This window comes from Mixophyes fleayi, chromosome 8 (assembly GCF_038048845.1).
Source record: "Mixophyes fleayi isolate aMixFle1 chromosome 8, aMixFle1.hap1, whole genome shotgun sequence".
Classification (NCBI taxonomy): domain Eukaryota; kingdom Metazoa; phylum Chordata; class Amphibia; order Anura; family Limnodynastidae; genus Mixophyes; species Mixophyes fleayi.
The window spans coordinates 58,554,999-58,569,584 of NC_134409.1; the positions used below are offsets into that span (position 1 = coordinate 58,554,999).

General features: G+C 45.3%; 1 long non-coding RNA gene across 1 annotated transcript in view; it reads left to right on the forward strand.

The window, feature by feature from the left end:
• The first annotated feature begins 523 nt into the window (after window positions 1-523).
• Window positions 524-14,586, forward strand: part of LOC142099309 (uncharacterized) — a 151,603-nt gene continuing 137,540 nt past the window's right edge. The window contains exon 1 of the long non-coding RNA XR_012678509.1: window positions 524-836. This is a non-coding gene — a long non-coding RNA (uncharacterized LOC142099309). The remainder of the gene's footprint in view (window positions 837-14,586) is intronic.

Genomic DNA, 14,586 nt, shown 5'->3' on the forward strand with positions numbered 1-14,586 from the left:
TCAACAGATCTGCATTACACTACACATACGGCTGCTCCTCCATCCTCTCCATCATATACATGTTGGAGTTTTAGCGTGTGACAACCTCTTGTTTTTGATAATGTCAGTGCATTTGGAATATTTTTCAATTTGCCCCACACCACTGAATGTACTTTATCTATGATACGCAATACGCATCTATCTATCTTGACTGCGTAGTGTGGTGGCCCCGGTACACAATTTGGTACCGAGGCCACAATATAATTAAAAAACCCTCCACGTGTCGGAATTCCACCAAACAAGTATCTGGACTGCATAGTGGGGTGGCCCCGGTACCCAATTTGATACCGGGGCCACAATACCTCCTCCAAACATGCTACAGACAATTCGTCATTGAGAGACCCCAGACAGACAGGGTCGAAGTGTTATTGTTTGACTTTGTAAACCCAAAAAAATGTCCCTGTTGCACATAGTCGTGCAATGAAGACTGACTTTTTCATTTAAAGGCACGATCTTTAAAGTGTCAGAAAGAGAGAGAAGACACAGGAGAGGAGAGTTGTAGCTGGGGACCTGGGGTGGAAGCTCCCAGGCTCCCCCAGCATTGCCTGGAAGTCTGAGCGTGGTGACTGAGCCAGGGCAAGGAATGTGTGCCCTGGATGAGGGGGAGAACTCCATGCCACTATAGTGAACCCAAGAGAGAGGGGGACACTGCACATGGAAGAGGCCCTGGAGTGAGGGCTGCTACAAGAGGCATGGTAGCTGTAGTGTCAGATCCTGAGGCTGAGAGTACACAGAGTGACGTGTCAGAGCACAGGAGACATTATCCCCGCAGAGGAGGGATGAGCTGCAGTTGAGAGGTATGTTGTTGAAATAGGACATGCACACTTTAACAAACCAATCATTTCAGCGACAGGGCCTACCAAACAACTTTGACTGAAATGATTGGTTTGTTTGGGCCCCCACACCAAAAAAGCTATTCATCTCTCCCTGTACAGACTAAACAGGCTCTACTGAGGCAAGATGTCGTCCTCATCCTCAACCTCTGATTCCTCTCCCCCTACAGTGTCTACTTCCTCCTCATCACACATTATCAATTCGTCCCCGCTGGACTCCACAACCACAGGTCCCTCTGTAGTATCTGGAGGGCAGTGCTGTACTTCATTGAGGAATTGATTATTCATTTTTATAAACATCATTTTTTCAACGTTGTGAGGAAGCAACCTCCTTCGCCGCTCACTGACCAGGTTCCCCGCTGCACTAAAAACTCTTTCCGAGTACACACTGGAGGGGGGACAACTCAGGTAAAATAGAGCCAGTTTGTACAGGGGCTTCCAAACTGCCTTTTTTTCCTGCCAGTAACAATATGGACTGTCTGACATGTCTACTTGGATGGTGTCAGCAAAGTAATCATCCACAATTTTTTCTATTGTCACAGCATCCAATGCAGCGAGAGTAGACATGTCTGCAATGGTTGGCAGGTCCTTCAGTCCGGACCAGATGTTATCAGCATCCCCGCCAGTGCCTCTTTTGGGAAAACTGAGCTTTTTCCTCGCAGCCATAGATGTGGAAGAAAATGAGGGTGGAGCTGTTGGGATGTCACGGTCCTCTTCAGAGGACAATCTCCTGACCAGCAGGTCTTTGCACCGCTGTAGACTTGTGTCCGCCGGAAACAGAGACACAACATACGCTTTAAACCGAGGATCGAGCACGGTGGCCAGAATGTATTCCTCTGACTTTAAAAGAGTGACCACCCTCGGATCCTGGCAAAGCGTACGAAGGGCTACATCCACAAGAGCTACATGCTTGCTGTAATCGCAATGGCTTACCAGCTCCTCCCTCACTTTCTCCAGCTGCTTCTGCAACAGCCTGATCAGGGGAATGACCTGACTCAAGCTGGCAGTGTCGGAACTGACTTCTCGTGTGGCAAGTTCAAATGGCTGCAGAACCTTGCACAACACGGAAATCAGTCTCCACTGCGCTTGACTCAGGCGCATCCCCACTCCTTTGCCTATGTCGTAGGTGGCTGTGTAGGCCTGAATGGCCTTTTGCTGCTCCTCCATCCTCTGCAGCATATAGAGGGTGGAGTTCCAGCGCGTCACAACCTCTTGTTTGAGGTGATGGCAGGGCAGGTTCAAGCTTTTTTGATGTGCCTCTAGTCTGCGGTAGGCACTGGCTGAATGCCGAAAGTGTCCAGCAATTTTGCGGGCCACCGCAAGCATCTCCTGCACACCCCTGTCACTCTTGAGGTAATGCTGCACCACCAAATTAATGGTGTGGGCAAAACATGGGACGTGCTGGAAATTGCCCATATTTAATGCCCGCACAATGTTACTGGCATTGTCTGACACCACAAATCCCCATGAGAGTCTAAGTGGGGTAAGCCACTGGGAGATAATTTCCCTCATTTTCTCTAATATGTTGTCAGCGTTGTGCCTCTTATTAAAGCCTGTAATGCACAATGTTGCCTGCCTTTGCATGAGCAGCCATTTTGTAGATGCTGCTACTGATGCAGCTGTTGCTGTTGCTGCGGAAGGGGATGCATCTACCCAGTGGGCTGTCACAGTCATATAGTCCTTCGTTTGCCCAGAACCACTTGTCCACATGTCCGTGGTTAAGTGGACAGTGGGTACAACCGCATTTTTAAGAGCACTGAGGACACTTGATCGTACTTCTCTGTACATTTTTGGTATCGCCTGCCTAGTGAAGTGGAATCTCGAGGGGATTTGGTACCGGGGACACAATACCTCCATCAACCCTCTAAATCCCACTCCACTGATGGCGGACACCGGGCGCATGTCTAACACCAACATTGCAGTTACAGCCGCAGTTATACGCTTTGCAATAGGGTGACTACTATCGTATTTGGTGGTCATGGCAAACGACTGTTGGACGGTCAATTGTTTGGTGAAAGACTTAGCGGTCTTACGACTTCCCCTCTGGGAAGATGACCGACTAACAGCAGCAACAGCAGCAGTGGCAGTAGTAGGCGTACCGCTGCAGGATTCCTCGGATGAATCCCGTATTGAGGAGGACTCAGTCTGGCTGCTGACTTGGGCTGCAGGACTGAATCTGATGGAGATTGTGGAGGAAGTTGACGAGGAGGGTGTTGCTGGTGTGTATCCAACTGGACCACGGGATTTAGGTGTCCCTGTACCGATGAGGGTCCTAGCCCCAGTTCCTGAACTAACCACTGAACTATGAAGGTTATTCAGGTGACGTATAAGGGAGGATGTTCCTAGGTGGGCAAGATCCTTACCCCTGCTTATTTGAGCTTTACATAAGCTACATATTGCCATACATTGGTTGTCTGGATTTGGATAAAAATAACTCCAGACCGAAGAGGTGCATTTTTTGGTCTTCTGACCAGGCATGACGATGGGCTTTTTCATCCCATGGACATCAGCTGTTTCCCCCCCTGGTGCCTCATTTACAATAACCACATCACCATCCTCATCATCAAGTTCCTCCACAGCGCCAGCTACATCATCAATAGCCTCCTCCCGAGCCACCTCTTCCCGTACAGTGATGGGAAGGTCAGGCTTGACAACCACCAACACCCTTGGACTCGCCTTGGGGATTTGTGATAATTTCTCTTTAGAAGGCAGAGTTGTTTGCTGTTTTGTTGCTGACAGCATAACTCTCTTCAATTTTTTGTAGGGGGGGGGAGGAGGAGGAGGGCTAAGATCCGTGGGTGAAGCTGAACCACTAGTCATGAACACGGGCCAGGGCCTAAGCCGTTCCTTGCCACTCCGTGTCGTAAATGGCATATTGGCAACTTTACGTTTCTCCTCAGATGATTTTAAGTTTCTCTTTTTGCTACTTTTTCTTAACTTGGGCTTTTTGGATTTTACATGCCCGGTACTACGAGATTGGGCATCGGGCTTGGAAGACGACGTTGATGGCATTTCATCGTCTATGTCATGACTAGTGGCAGCAGCTTCAGCATTAGGAGGAAGTGGGTCTTGATCTTTCCCTACTTTATCCTCCAAATTTTTGGTCTCCATTATATGTAGCACAAGATACTGCAGAATGTGTGAACTTGGTAATATTGCAGTACCAATGGACTTATACTGCTGGATTGGTTTTGCAAATTTGGTTATAATTATTATTTTTTATTTTTTTTTTAAATTTTTTATTTTTTTTTACTTTTTTCTTATTTTTAAAAAACTTGGGAATAGTGGGGAAATAACTATGCCCTTAGAAGCACAGAGCACAGGACACAGCACCACTGGACTGAACAGGACACGGCACAGGACCCAGCAGCACTACGGAACTCAGCAGGACACAGCACAGGACACAGCACCACTGGACTGATACTGCAGAATGTGTGAACTTGGTAATATTGCAGTACCAATGGACTTATAATGCTGGATTGGTTTTGCAAATTTGGTTATAATTATTATATATTTTTTTTTTTTTAAATTTTTTATTTTTTTTTACTTTTTTTTTATTTTTTAAAAACTTGGGAATAATGGGGAAATAACTATGCCCTTAGAAGCACAGAGCACAGGACACAGCACCACTGGACTGAACAGGACACGGCACAGGACCCAGCAGCACTACGGAACTCAGCAGGACAGAGCACAGGACACAGCACCACTGGACTGATACTGCAGAATGTGTAAACTTTGTAATATTGCAGTACCACTGGACTTTTACTGCTGAATGTGTGAACTTGGTAATATTGCAGTACCAATGGGCTTATACTGCAGGATTGGTTGTGAAAATTTTGTGGTAATTAAAAAATATTAAAGTAGTTTTTGGTATTTTTTAAAAAAACTTTTTTTTATTTTTTTAAACACAGGGGAATATTGGGGAAATAACTATGCCCTTAGAAGCACAGAGCACAGGACACAGCACCACTGGACTGAACAGGACACAGCACAGGACCCAGCAGCACCACTGACCTCAGAAGGACAGAGCACAGCACACAGCACCACTGGACTGATACTGCAGAACACAGCACAGCACAGCACAGCACAGCACAGCACTAAACAGCACAGCACAGCACAGCACTAAACAGCACAGAACTAAACAGCACAGAACTAAACAGCACAGAACTAAACAGCACAGAGGACCACCTAACACACCCTCCCTCTACCCTGATCAATGCCCGAGTGAAGATGGCGGCGACTAGCGGGGAATTTATAGGATCCGAGTATCGCGAGATCCGACAACGGGATTATGAGTCAGAGCCTCAGTTTCACTTTTGAATTTGGCGCCAATACCCGGATCTGTCTCGGATCCGACTCGGATCCGCAACGTTCGGGTGGGCTCGGATTTCAGAAATCCGAGTGCGCTCATCCCTAGCAGGAACTAAGTTGCATCATAGTCCCAGGTGCAGACCGGCCTGAATCCAGCATATTTCACTATAACTACAGAGTGTAAATATAGGTTCATCATTTAACCGCTCCCCCGACAATGCTTTGCAATGTTACATATCATTGGTTGTGCCCAACTATTGGTTTCCCTGGTGGGCCCTTCAAGTTCCAGTACAACACTGAAGGTAACAATAGTCTACAGGTAGGAATTGTTCAGATGTCCAGGTAAAGCTGAGAGGCTTGTGAGCTGGAGATCAAACGTGACAACAGTCTGCAGGCGGGAGATGTCCGGTTGCCTAATTAAATCTAAGAAGCTTGTGAGCTGAAAGTCAGACAGAGCAATGGTCTGCAGGCACAGATAGCATGAAAGTCTGGGTAAGATGGGAAGTTTGGAGCTGGATACCAGATTAAGTAATAGTTGGCAGGCTCAGGATAGCACAGAAGTCCAGGTAAGCTAGGAAGCTTGGAGCTGGAGTTCAGATGGTGCAATAGTCTGCAGGCACAGGAGAGTACAGATGTCTAGGTAAGCTGGAAGGCTTAGAGCTGGATACAAAATGGTGCACTAGTCCACTGGCACAGTATAGCACAAAGGTCCAGGTAAGCTGGGAAGTTTAGAGCCGGATACCAGATGGTACAATAGTCTGCAGGCACAGGATGTAAGGAGCTTCAAGAAACCACTTCTGAAAAGGCAGAGGGACTTGAAGATCTGGCACAATAGGAGGAACTCAGGTGCCTTAAATAATCTAAAAGATTTAATTCATTAGCCAATGGCTGGAGGGAAAAATGAATCAAAGACTGGTCTGTACATCCAATATAGCGGCCACCATGAGTGAGATGCGGTGCTCAGCACTAGAGAGGAAAAGAATGGTGGGGGCACATAGGTAGGTGTGCTGGGCCCTGTTTGAGTTTTCTGCAGGTTCAGTGCTTGACACTCATATCTTTTTGTTTATTGTTTTTTATTTTTTCTCCTTATAGGAGACAATGCTTACCTTTTCCTCCTTTGGCTCCTCACTCCCATTTTAAATCCACGCAAAGGTCACAAAGTTCATAAAATCCTGCACATACGTCCACTAGATCGGTTATAGAGCGGACTTTTGGCCTTCTAAAGACCCATTCCGCTGCCTTGACCGGTCTGGTTGAGCCCTTATCTTTAAGTCAGATATTGTGCCCAACATAATTACTATGCATGTGATATTCCATAACATCGCTATCCGTAGTGGGTGAAAAAGGCAGAGTTTGCTGTCCAGAAGAAGGATGAATTTGATCCTAGTCCTTCAGCTTCATAAAAATTCTGGCTTCGAGGAATATGTGATATCATCATACTTTACATGTAAGTACCTTTTGGGTTGGCTTAAAATGTAATGCTTACAGTAAATGGACAAATAACCAGTGATATGGTTGTTTTTTTCCAGATTGTGTATTAAGTGGAACAAACAGGAAAAAATAGCGACATACAAAACCACACAAAATTATTTGGACTTGCGCGCCCTCGTTTGTCCCTTGGGCCAAACTTGGTTGTGCTGCTGGATTTGAGTTTGCTACAGATCACCAAAGCAGTATTCCAATGGGACAGGAGACGCTTATGATGCATCAGGGGCAGGAGGAGAAGCTGACAGCAATGGTGCAGTAGGGGCAGAAGATAGCAGTGTGGCATAAGGGACAGAAGATGGAATTGGGGTAAGAGGGTAAATAAGTGGCAGTTGGTAATGAGAGTAATAAAGCGCTAGGTAGAACACTCAGTATAAATTTAATAACAAAATTATGCACAATTACATACACAGGGGTTATGGCCATAAATACCCCCACAGGGCATATGTATAAAAAAGCATTCGATGCATGTAAATAAAACAACAAATAATCCTTATTCAGGATATCAGTTAAAATTCAAGCGCTAATAGAGAAAGACAGTCCTAACACATTTATATCACCTCTATATTCTTAGCGTGATATGTAATAGAGGTACTGTGTTACTATAGATATATTAAATCACATAAATGTAAAAATAGCTACCACCTCACGGCAGGGACGAGACCCTTAAGTATTGTATCAGCTGCAATGAAGCCAATTAAGATGTATCGTTGAATTCAACCAAAATGTGTAGCTGAAAGTTGTTAAAGTTTCCTGCAAGTAGAATTCCTCTGGTGATATATTGTATTGATGTGATCAGCTGTTGGTAAATATGTACAAGCACAACTATGTGTGCGTTAGTTAGCTGTATTATAGGAACAAGTCCACATAAATTGTAATCACATCCGATATATAACACCGCTGCATATGCTGTGCAGTTCGAAAGTGTTAGTCTAACGTTCCATGAACGCAGCATGAAAGGAACACAGTACCTTGCAACGATGTTTCACCATAGGGACAGATATCTTGCATTTGATACCGGATCCGATATATTTCCAGCCCTTGTGGTCAGCGTATAGCTGATAGCCTACGTCCTCGTACTCGCGGATAGGTCTGCTAGATCCTGCTCCAAGCGCTAAAGATAATAAAACCCCGGGGTTATCTTGTGCCAAAGTAAAAAAGCATAATGTCTCCAAAGCATGGAATAAGAACTGCTTGACGCGTTTCTCGGCAGATGCCGTTTCATCAGAAGCATGTCCCTAATGTCCTCACGATCCAGTATTTAACTCCTAGATCCAATGATCATCCAATTAGCAACTTGCTTTCAGAGTGGTCATCTGACCTTACAGGTTTTATTCATTAAGCAGGATTATGGTAATTCAGAGATACGTGAGGGCATCTATACATAATCCAATACAGAAAAAGAGGTCTCTGTTCGTAAGATACATTCATGATACACATTGTATATATAACTAACAAACAAAAATACATGTATAAAAAATATATGTATAAAAAATATATATATATCCACATTTCAGTATATACTATTCAGTGGAATAAATTCACATAGTTGACTCAATTTCCCTACATCAATCAAAAAAAAAACCGAAACTGTCAGCAGAATGTAAAGGTAGACACTCCAACTGGATTATTCAAATATTGAAAATTAGACCGTCTGTAGCAGTCTTTTAACCCATCAGAGACCAAGGCAGATCTTGTTTAGCTTATCTCATAAAGTTATACAATAATCTTGTGCAGGGCCATCTTAACAACATTACGGGCCCCCGGGCAAAGCAGTGCACCAGGGCCCCTACATATACATATATATATATATATATATATATATATATATATATATATAGATGTATAGAGATACAGATATAGATATAGATATATAGAGATAGAGATAGATAGATGTACTTGCTCAGTGACCCTTAAAGGTTTTTTTTGCAGGTGTTTTCTTTTGCATGATTATATATTCTAATTAAGCCCTGCCTATGGGGCCCCCTTGCCTGTGGGGCCCATGGGCACCTGCCCATCGTGCCCAATGGAAGAGATGGCCCTGATCTTGTGGCCACAGTCAGGTACACTCCTATTCTATTTGCAACCCAACAAACATATATAATAAACATATAAAATACATATGTAAGATAGCTTTAAAAATAAAAAATAGATATAAATATAGATATAACTTCTACACCCATATTCAAACCATCAAAGTGAATGGATATGATCAATTATATTTTATATTGACATGAGATAATCAAATTGAATAAATACGAATCAGGAAATGCAAATATCCCCAATATCTAGAAGAACCTAGAGAAATATCTTGCATCCCTAAGAGATATTGCTATCCATGAACTTATGGGATATCTAGAGGGATGCATAATACAAAAATCATATTAAATACAGTATAGTTCATGGCTACTTGGACATCTTCAAAAGTTGTTAAGTTCTATACAGTCATTAAGACCGCATGGTGCCAAAGTTTTAAGCCTGAAGATCCAGTAGGCTTGTCTTCTACATAGTATATTGAATCTATCGCCTCCCCTGTTCGTAGTATCAATTTTTTCAATATATATTGAAAAATGTACAAACTCATACCTTGTCGGCACATGTGAACTCATGTCAAGGTAACAGCCTGGCAGGTCTGATGGTTAGAGCTATTGAATGGTTGAATATTACTTCTGATTTAGCTATAACACAGTTTTAGAAGGCCATACTAAATTCCACTTCTGTCACCTAAGAACGGAAACTGAGGTTACAGTGGGCACAAGGTCACCAAAACTGGTCACTTGAAGATTAAAAAAATGTCACTTGTTTTGATGAATCTTAATTTTTACTGCGACATGCAGATGGTAGGGCCAGAATTTAGCAAACAAAATATTAAACGTATTGATACATTCTGCCTTGTGTCAAGGATGCAGACTGATGGTGGTCATGTAATGGTGATGGGAATGTTTATTTGGAACAAATTTGGCCCCTCAATACCAATTGAGCATTATTTAAATGCCACAGATTACTCGAGTATTGTTGTTGACCAAGTGCATTCCTTTATGTCCACAGTCTAGCCATCTTCTAATGGCTACTTGCAGCAGGATAATTCATCATGTCACAAAACTTGTCATCTCAAGCTGGTTCCACGAACATGACAATAAGTTTAGTGTACTCCAATGGCCTCCACATTAATCAGATCTAAATCCCATAGAGCATCTTTGGGCTGTGGTGAAAAGTTAGATTTAAAGCATGAATTTGCAGATATTAAATCTGCATCAACTGCGTGATGCTATAATTTCAAAATGAACCAGAATCTCTAAGGAATATATCCAACACCTTGCTGAATCCATGCCATGAATAATTGAGACAAAGAGGGGCCCTACCCAGTAATAAAAAGATGCCCCTACTAAAGTGGTCAATGAGGGTATATGAGTTAATTGTTAATACGCTATATGGACAGAAATATTCAGACGCTTGACTATTACACCAACAGGGACTGTAATAACATTGTATTTAAATACATATACTTTAATATGAGGTTGGTTCCCCTTTACAGCAATAACAGCTTCCACTCTTCTTGGAAGGTTTTCCACAAGATGTTGGAGTGTTTCTGTGGGAATTTATGCCCATTCATTCTGTAGAGCATTTATGAGGTCAGGCACTGATGTTAGACGAGAAGGACTGGCTCACAATCTCCGTTCTAGTTCATCCCAAAGGTGTTTGGGATGAGTTGAGGTCAGAGCTCTGTGGGGGCCAGTCAAGTTCTTCCACACCTAACTGTTCAAACCATGTTTTTGTAGTCCTTGCTTTGTGCACTGGGGCACAGTCATGTTGGAATAGAAAAGGGCTTTCCCCAAACTGTTGCCACAAAGTTGAAAGCATAGCATTGTCTAAAATGACTTGGTATGCTGAAGCATTAAGATTGCCCTTCACTGGAGATAAGGGGCCTAGCCCAAACCCTGAAAAACAGCCCCATACCATTATCCCTCCCCCATCAAACTTCACATTTGGCATAATACTGTCACTCACCGGACGGTGAGTGCTACTTCTCGTGTATTTAGGAACCGTGACCGTCCGCCATCCTGAGGGTCTGCGCATGTGCAGCCCTTTCAAGCCTTCAGTATCTGTTGCTTTTCATTAATTGGCTGATCAGGCAACACTCCCTATTTAAAGCACCTGTGGTTAATACCTCGTTGCCTGATCTTGGAGTCTCATTCCCATGAGCCTCTGAAGGTGTTCCTGTGTTTCCTCGTGTATTCAGCTCCTGCTGATTCCTGTTATTTCTATTGTGGTTTCCAGACCACTTCAACTCTCCCGTGTTCATCGTGTCTGCACCAGCTGATTCCTATCCGCTGCCTCCGTTGTTTCTACAGAGTTCCTACTCACTTCAACTCTCCCGTGTTCATCGTGTCTGCCCAGCTGATTCCTATCCGCTGCCTCCGTTGTTTCTACAGAGTTCCTACTCACTTCAACTCTCCCGTGTTCATCGTGTCTGCACCAGCTGATTCCTATCCGCTGCCTCCGTTGTTTCTACAGAGTTCCTACTCACTTCGACTCTCCTGTGTTCCTCGTGTCTGCCCAGCTGATTCCTATCCGCTGCCTCCGTCGCTTCTACAGAGTTCCTGCTCACCTCAACTCCCCGGTGTTCATCGTGTCTGCAGCCAGCTAGAGTCCTCTATCCACTGAGACTATCGCTACCATTGACTTTGTTTCCTATTTGCCTGGATTGTTATTGTGACTTTGTATACTTTAGCAGTGCTGCTCTGTTATCATTGTATTATGATATCATCGTGGGATCAAGTTCTGTGTGCCGTGTATACTCTGCATAGCATTTATCTCCTTGTGCCCTCCTCACATATATATTGCAGTGGTACAACTTGCTATATGCAGACCACTGATTCCTGTTCCCTGTGACACCAGTTTCAAGTATCCTCTCACATAGCAGTGGTACAACTTGCTATACGCAGACCACTGACTTCCCTGTTATCTACCTTCACCTGGATTCCACTCCTTCACCTAGACAGCGGTACAACTTGCTATACGCAGACCGCTGACTCTCACTACCTCCTCGCTACCTCTGGACATTCCTCCTCATTATAGCAGTGGTACAACTTGCTATACGCAGACCACTGACTATCCTCACATTTCCTTGTCCATCTAGTTCCTCGTGTACAGTTATATACTCATTACCAGTGCTGCTAGTCATAGACTTTCCCCGAGCATTCTCTCACCATCTGCTGTTCCTCCTGTTCCGTTGTCACCCTGCTACCAGAGTACCTATTACCATCTATATTACTCTGGTAAGCCATCATCTGGTGATTTCCTGGGTAAAGACTCCTAGTGCCCGTGACAAATACAGTCAGACGGTAACGTTCTCCCGGCATCCGCCAAACCCAGACTCGCCCATCTGACTGCCAAACAGTGAAGTGTGATTCGTCACTCCACATGACACGTTTCTACTGCTCCACAGTCCAGCGTCGGTGTTCTGTGCACCACTCCATTCAACGCTTGGCATTGGTCTTTGTGATGTGAGGCTTGCATGCAGCTGCTTGGCCACATAAACCCATTCCATTAAGCTCCCACCGCACAGTTTTTGTGCTCACATTAATGCCAGTGCAAGATTGGAACTCTTCAGCTATGGAATCAGCAGAGCGTTGGCGACTTTTACACACTATGCGCCTTAGCAGTTGTTGACCCCGCTGTGTGATTTTACTAGTTGCTGTTGTTCCTAAACGCATCCAATTTCTAATAATACCACTTACAGTTGACCGTGGAATATCCAGCAGGGATGAAATCTGACATTTTAAGTTTCACGGACCGTCTTATTGCCAAGATGGCATCCTATCACAATACCACACTCGGAGTCACTGAGTTCTTCAGAACGACCTAAATGTTTGCAAATGGAGACTGCATTGCTAGGTGCTTGATATTATAAACCTCTGGCAGTGGATCTGATTGAAACACCTAAATTCAATAATTAACAGGTGTGGCCAAATACTTTTGTCCATATAGTGTATGTTATAAGTAAGAGGGTCACAACTTTGACAGTGTTCAAATTTTTAAATTAATGTTTTATTATTATTATTATATTAGAAAACAAACAGAGAGATTAACATGGAAATTTACTATTCAATCAGAAAAAACAAAATTTAGGACATTTTGACCTGTTTTTAAATGGAAGAGGTAAACAAAGTGGAAAGTCCTATAAAAATGTAATACTTGAAAGTCAAAGAAGGGCAGATCAATATTGAAAGGTCATTAGCAAACTTTTGTTCATATCTACAATAATAAGGTCAAGGAAAGTTACTGCGCATGAGCGCTGGCGCATGCGCGTTCGGTCGCGCATGTGCGTCAGTCCTCCATGGGTCCGGCGGCCATGTTAGATGCGGCACTCCAGGAGCGCCCGTCGATGTTCACGCTGCCCATACTGATGCAGTGTCCCACACTGACCCCCCCACTGTTGGAGAACTGAGTGGCGATGCGGCGGGTGGGGAGGGCGCTGCAGGCTCTGCAGAGATAGCGGAGGGGTCTGGTGTCAGTCTACCCCAGGCTCCCTCCACCGTTATTTTGTCTCTACAGGGGTCCTCTTCATCTCCAGTTCCCCCGGGTGTTACATCAAGCATTACATTTGCTAAAATTTCTTTGCCCCCCCCTGTTTCTTTTGTTCCTCCTCCCGCTCCACCTAGGGTTCCATTAGCACCCCCCTCCCTTGTTCCAGCGTCTACTGGCCCCCCCCTCCTGACACTTCTGGTCCACTTTTTTCTTCTGGGGCACCTGTCCCTCCTTCCCCCCCTCTCTCACAATATAATATTCCCTTATCCTCTGGCATGTCTGTCCCTCATTTAGGTAATGCCGTGTCTTCCACCCAGGGTACTTCTACAGTTCGTGGAGCGGTTGGCCCCGGGCATACCGGGAAGGGGGCACATTTCCACAACCAGAACGTTAATGTGGGCCACACAGTCATGCCCGGTACTACTTGGGCAGGTTATATTCCTCCTTGGGTGTTGGGTTACGGGCCCAGTCAGACACATTTCCAGGGTGTCCTTCAGCCCCCTTTTCTGTGGGAGGGGGTTGGTTCTGGTATGATGCCGCACAGTCAGGGTTTCCCCTCCTTATTCATTTGGGTTGTCTTGCCCTCCTTGGGTATTCCCCTCTGGGTATTTTCCACCTCCCTCTGCTTATGGCCCATATTTCTCTGGTCCCGGCTGTCCGGGTAATGTTGTTGTAACCTCGAATGTTTCTTCCACAGTGGCGGCAGCTCCGGTGGTGGCAGGTTCAGGGGGGCCTGATGTTTCCGTTTCCTCACTGGCAGTGCCTGTAGGGACTAGCGACGTGCAGTTGGTGACTGGGGGGCCAGTTTTGAGGCAGGGTCAAGTGTCCTTCCCAGCAGGTCCTCGGGTCGTCTCCTGCACGGCGACATCTGGTTCGCAGAATCAGCAAGCAGGTGCTCCAGTGGCACCTGGCCGTAGTTTAGGAGAACAGAGCATGGCACTGCCGGTGAGAGCGGGGGCTGGGGGTCCCAGGCCGGAGGGTTCTTGTTATGTGTCCCCGTCTGCAGGTTTACCGGGGCGTGTGAGATCGGGTCGGAGATCTGGGCGTGCTTCTTATGCGGGAGCCGCATCATTGGCCACGGTGGGCCCATCATCCAGTGTGGAAGGAGGTGGGCGTGTAATCGGTGAGCATGCCAGCGGGGGGTCTGGTTTTAGCTCCGATTTCAGTTCTTCAGCCTCGGAGAGTGAGGTTCCGGCCAGGTCTGAGAGTGCAGACACAAAGTTGGTGAGGCTCCTGAGGAGGAAATTAGTTCCCGCTGTAGGGTGGAGGTTGGAGGCTTGGAGCCTCCGGAGGACAGTGGTACCTTGAGAGGTGATGTTGTGCGCTGTGCCAATACAGCGGTCCTGCGTGATATCAGGAGCAGTGTGCGCAGTAAGATATGCGCTGG